Genomic DNA, 6,181 nt, shown 5'->3' on the forward strand with positions numbered 1-6,181 from the left:
AGGACTGACGACCAAGTTATTTGTGGTGAAGGAAATTGAAGCAATAAGAGGAAAGGAAAACCACTGATTTTTCCCTAAAACTAGACTCTTTTAAAAATGGCAACTCATTTCTTTGAAGAAGTGGCAGGATTTTTTATTCTGCTCAAGCTCTGTGGGGTGCCTGGTTGAAGAGCCGCGCACATTGACTTGAGGGTTCGGTCTTGAAGGAGCGGTGAAGGGCCGCTCGTTGTGGAGGAGACGGGGCAACCGTCAGGAAACTTGGCTGTAGGTGAACAGTGCCCCTGAGAACCATGAGAAGTTCTCCCAGATGCCCGGCTAAAAGACAATGAGCTGGATTCAGAATAAACAAGTTAGTTCACACAAAACCGTAAGCTCCTTGCCCGAAGGATTAATTTTCAAAGAGAAATTCTGGGAAGCTCTCTCTTCCCAGAAAGCTTTAAAATGGAGACCCAAGAATATGGCAACCGTGGCAGCAGCTTGGTTTTTGGATCTTATAACATCTTTTAAAGAGACAGAGTGAGAAGGCCAGGCGCAGTGGCTCACGCCTGTAATCCCAGCACTTTGGCGGCCGAGGTGGGCGGATCACAAGGTCAGGTGATTGAGACCATCCTGGCCAACATGGTGAAACCCCGTCTCTACTAAAAATACAAAAATTAGCCAGGCGTGGTGGCGGGCACCTATAGTCCCAGCTACTCGGGAGGCTGAGGCAGAAGAATCTCTTGAACCCGGGAGGCAATGGTTGCAGTGAGCCGAGATCGCGCCACTGCACTCCAGCCTGGCCACACAGCAAGACTCCGCCTCATTAAAAAAAAAAAAGTGAGAGCTGAAAATTGGGTACTCATGGACAGTAAGATGGCAACAATAGAAACTGGGCACTACAACTCTATGGCTGGGTGCAGTGGCTCACGCCTGTAATCCCAGCACTTTGGGAGGACGAGGCAGGTGGATTGCCTGAATTCAGGAGTTCGAGACCAGCCTGGGCAACATGGTGAAACCCCATCTCTACTAAAATACAAAAAATTAGCAAGGAATGGCGGTGTGCCCCTGTAGTCCCAGCTACTTGGGAGGCTGAGGCAGGAGAATTGCTTGAACCCAGAGGCGGAGGTTGCAGTGAACCAATATCATGCCGCTGCACTCCAGCCTGGGTGACAGAGTGAGACAAAAAGAGAGAAAGAGAGAAGGAGAGAAAGAGAGAAGAAGGAAGGAAGAGAAAAAAAGGAAGGAAGGAAGGAGGGAAGGCACACACTATTAGAGAGGGGAGAGAGGGGGTGGGGGTTGAAAAATTCACTATTGGGTACTGTGCTCAGTACCTGGGTGATAGGATCAATTGTACCCCAAACCTCAGCATCATACAATATACCCAGGTAACAAACCTGCACAGGTACTCCCTGAATCTAAAATAAAAGATTCTTTAAAATAAAAAATAAAATGTCAAGTATGATTTGACCATGTATCTACTACAAACTTCACAATGGAAATATGACAAACTTAGATATCCTAGAAAATCCTGGGGGATCCATTCTTCTTTACTTCACTGGTCAGAACGAGAACTAATGGGGTCAAGTGGTTGCAGGGGCCAAGGGAAAATTTCCCCTTTGCCCTCTGAAGATTTGCTAAAAAATCAACTCACAAAAGGCAGATTAACTGGAGAGAAAGCACAGAAGTTTATTGGTGTGCACAGGGGAGAACCACAGAGTGATTGCCCAGTATCTCAATGGGGTGCAAATGCTTTTACACCTTACTGCTTAAGAGAAAGGGAGATGGAAAAGTGTGGATGATTTTATGGGAATAGTAAATGACTTTTAGGGGAATTCAGTGGATATTTAAAACATACAATGGTAGCCAGGCATGGTGGCAGGCTCCTGTAATCCCTGCTACTCAGGATGCTGAGGCAGGAGAATCACTTGAACCTGGGAGGTGGAGGTTGCAGTGAACCGAGATCACACCACTACATGCCAGCCTGGGCGACAGAGCGAGACTCCATCTTAAAAAAAAAAAAAAAAGAAAAGAAAGAAAACAGATATTCCCATTACTATTGGTGCATCACAGACCATCCCCAAATTTAGTGGTGCAGGTATGCCACAATCATTTACTATACACACAAATCCTATGGCTCAAGAATTTAAACTGAGCAGACCAGGGATGGCTTGTCTCTGTTCCACAGTGTCTTGGGCCTCAGCTAGGACAACTCCATGGCTGGGGCTGGATCACTGGGAGTCATCTTCATTTGCATATTAAGAATTGATAAGGCCGGGCGTGGTGGCTCATCACTGTAATCCAAGCCCTTTGGGAGGCTGAGGTGGGCAGATCACCTGAGGTCAGGAGTTCGAGACCAGCCTGGCCAACATGACGAAACCCTGTTTCTACTAAAAATACAAAAATTAGCCAGGCATGGTGGTGGGCTCCTGTAATCCCAGCTACTCAGTAGGCTGAGACAGGGAGAATTGCTTGAACCTGGGAGGCAGAGGTTGCAGTGAACCGAGATTTCACCGTTGCACTCCAGCCTGGGCGACAAAGGGAGACTCTGTCTCAAAAAAAAAATAGAATCGATAGTTGGCAAGGTGGTTCATGCCTATAATCCCAGTACTTTGGGAGGCCAAGGCAGGAGGATCACTTAAGCCCAGGAGTTTGACACCAGCCTGGGCAACATGGCAAGACCTCATCTCTATTTATTTAAAAAAGAAAAAAAAAAAAAAAAGAGGCCAGGCACGGTGACTCACACCTGTAATCCCAGCACTTTGGGAGGCCAAGGTAGTTGGATCACCTGAGGTCAGGAGTTCAAGACCAGCCTGGCCAACATGGTGAAACCCCGTCTCTACTAAAAATACAAAAATTAGCCGGGCATGGTGGTGGGCGCCTGTAATCCCAGCTACTCGGGAGCCTGAGGTGGTAGGAGAATCGCTTGAACCGGGAGGCGGAGGTTGCAGTGAGCTGAGACCGCGCCACTGCACCCCATCCTGGGCGACAGAGCAAGACTCTGTCTCAAAAATAAATAAATAAATAATAATAAAATAAAATAAATTTAATTTAATTAAAAAAAAAAGATAATCCCTGTTGACAAGGGCATCACTGGACTTTTGGCTGAAACAACTACACATAGCCCCACTATGTGGTATCTCTGCATGGACTAGTTTGGGCTTCTTCATGATATAGCTTCCCAAGAAAACCAGGTGGAAATAACCTTCTTTTATGACCTCATCTTAGAAGCTGCAGAGAATCAACTTCATCCTAGTCAAAAACCCATACAAATCTAAAGGGAGAAAACAGAGACTCTACTTTTCAAGTGTCAAAATTATTTCAAGAGAGGGTATAGAGTTAGAGATATTGTGGTAGCCAACATTGGAAAAATCTAATACTCCCTTAACAGGAAACGAGAAAACAGCAATCAACTTTGAAAGCTGGAAAAATAAACTAATGATTAATTTTGCAAACCTAAGAAAGATGATTTTTAAAAATTATATATTTATTTATTTATTTTTTAGACAGAGTCTCACTCTGTTGCCCAGGCTTGGAGTGCAATGGCACAATCTCAGCTCACTGCAACCTCCACCTCCCAGGTTCAAGCAACTCTCTTGCCTCAGCCTCCCAAGTAGCTGGGATTACGGGTGTGTGCCACCTCACCTGGCTAATTTTCGTATTTTTAGTAGAGATGGGGGTTTTGCCATGTTGGCCAGACTGGTCTCGAACTCCTGACATTAGGTAATCTGCACACCTTGGCCTCCCAAAGTGCTGGAATTACAGGTGTGAGACACCGCACCTGGCCTAAGAAAGATAATTCTAGGCCAGAAGTGAGTTCAGCTGAGAATCAAGATGTTTAAGAAGCAGTTGGATCCCTGGATCCCATTCCCCATCCCACAGGGCTGCGTAACATTCAGCAGAACCCTGGAGGTCTATTTTCTTGAGAGGACTTTTGGGCTGAGAGTTGACCACAACAGTTGAGCTTAAGGGCACATTCCTCAAAAAGGGACGCAATTACATGAATGCAAACTGATTGCTGACAGCCCCAGCCCTCTTGGCTCACAGAATGCTAAAACCACATAAGAACCCTTCAAACAGGAAATTGGAAGACTACTTTCTGGAGAATCTGAACAGTACATGAGGAAAAGGCAAGTAATATTGATACATGCATTGGGTTCCCTAATAGCATACACACAGACATCATGGTGAATTGCAAGGTAAACAAGCCATACCTACTTACAAGACTTCCAATAAGTTGTTCAGTTCCCTATTTCTAACTGCAAGCCAGGCTGGATGCAATGGTTCATGCCTGTAATCTCAGCACTTTGAGAGGCCAAGGCGGGCAGATTGCTTGAGCCTAGGTGTTGGAGGCCGGCCTGGGCAACATAGCCAGACCCTGTCTCTACAAAAAAACTCATAATACTAGCCAGGAGTGGTGGCAAATGCCTGTACTCCCAGCTACTTGGGAGGCTGAGGGAGGAGGATCACTTAAGCCCAAGAAACCATGGAGGCTACAATAAGCTTTGGTTGCACCATTGCACTCCAGACTGACCAACAGAGTGAGACCCTATCCCTCAAAAAAGAAAAAACCCTGAGCAGACAACCAAGATTTACCAGACAAAGCCTCTAAAATGGAAGATATGGGCCAAAACAAGCAGAGACAGAAGCAAGTTGGAAGAACAAAACTGTGGAAATGTATTATCATGTTCACATATTTAGAATTTCTTTGATGATATTACACATCTATCTATGCCTATTTAGAGTATATATATGAATATATAACTATGAAAAACAAAGAGGTTGCTGTTAAAAAGAACATTCAGAACAGACGAAAAACAAAAGGTAAGTAATTAAAAACTCAGTAGAATAGTTGGAAGAGAAGGTTGGGGAAATCTCTCTGAAGGTGGAGCAAAAGTACAGAGATGAAAATGAAAATGTTAAAATCAGAGATTAAATTCACGGATTCCAATGTTATGACAGGATTTCCAGAAGAGAGAATGGGAGGAGGAGGAATGTTGGGAAAGAGAGAAGGAAATTAAATGTTGGACTGGCAAGATTCTTTGGTTTTTGTTCAACTAATAGCAACAACTATTCTTATTAGTGGTATTGGCCAAACTCTCCTAAAGTCATTTTTTTTTTTTTTTTTTTGAGATGGAGTCTCGCTCTGTCACCCAGGCTGGAGTGCAGTGGTGCAATCTCGGCTCACTGCAACCTCTGCCTCCTGGGTTCAAGCGATGCTCCTGCCTCAGCCTCCTGAGTAGCTAGGATTACAGGCGCACGCCAGCACGCCCAGCTAATTTTTGTATTTTTAGTAGAGACGGGGATTTCACCATGTTGGTCAGGCTGGTCTCGAACTCCTAACCTTGTGATCTGCCCGCCTCGGCCTCCCAAAGTACTGGGATTACAGGTTTTTTGTTTTTTGTTTTTTGTTTTTTAAGGATTTTTGGCTGTAAGTTTATTCAATGCAAAAGAATCCTCTCCAATTTTACTGAGGTGGCTGACCATGTCCACGACCAAATCCGCCTCTAAACTGGAATTCGGTTGCTGACCCAGCCCCAGCCTCGGCTTTCTTGCCGGTACCAGGTGGCACAGCACTCCGTCTGTAGGTATCTCTGTCAGCTTCCCCTCTTGTGAGTCTGGTAGGTCGCTCACCCTCCAGACCTTTAGGCCAAGGCCTGCCAGTCTCTGGACGGCTACGGCGTAGGGTGGCAGGCACAATCTCCGGGGGCAGATGAAGGTAGTCACGGAGATACTGGATACCCTCATTGGTAAGATACCATTAGAAATGTCTCCAGGCAAACTGTTCCTTCACGTAGCCTCGGGACTTGAGAGACTGCATGGCCTTCATGACATGAAGGTTGGGCACATTCTTGTCTGCCAGCTCCGGGTGCTTAGGCATGTGGACATCCTTCTTGGCCACCATGACTCCCTCCTTAAAAAGGAGTTCATAAATGACAATCCGGTTCTTCTTAGGCATCAACATCTCTGCGGCTGCAGGGTCCGGGGCTGGGCCTGGAAAAGGGGATTACAGGTTTGAGCCACCGCGCCCGGCCCCAGATCCATTCTCAAGTAAAATCGGGGGTAGGGGCTGGGTCATCCAATGCTGTGCAATGAACTCTGCTCTGTTGAGACTCACTACAGAGGTTGGGCACGGTGGCTCACATCTGTAATCCCAGCACTTTGGAAGGCCGAGGCAGGCGGATCACCTGAGGTCAGGAGTTTG

General features: G+C 46.0%; 1 pseudogene; it reads right to left on the reverse strand.

Moving 5' to 3' along the window:
• Positions 1-5,384: 5,384 nt before the first annotated feature.
• Positions 5,385-5,962, reverse strand: LOC129043633 (small ribosomal subunit protein eS10-like; annotated as a pseudogene).
• Between the last annotated feature and the right edge of the window lie 219 nt (positions 5,963-6,181).

This window comes from Pongo pygmaeus, chromosome 13, assembly GCF_028885625.2.
Source record: "Pongo pygmaeus isolate AG05252 chromosome 13, NHGRI_mPonPyg2-v2.0_pri, whole genome shotgun sequence".
Taxonomy (NCBI): Eukaryota; Metazoa; Chordata; class Mammalia; order Primates; family Hominidae; genus Pongo; species Pongo pygmaeus.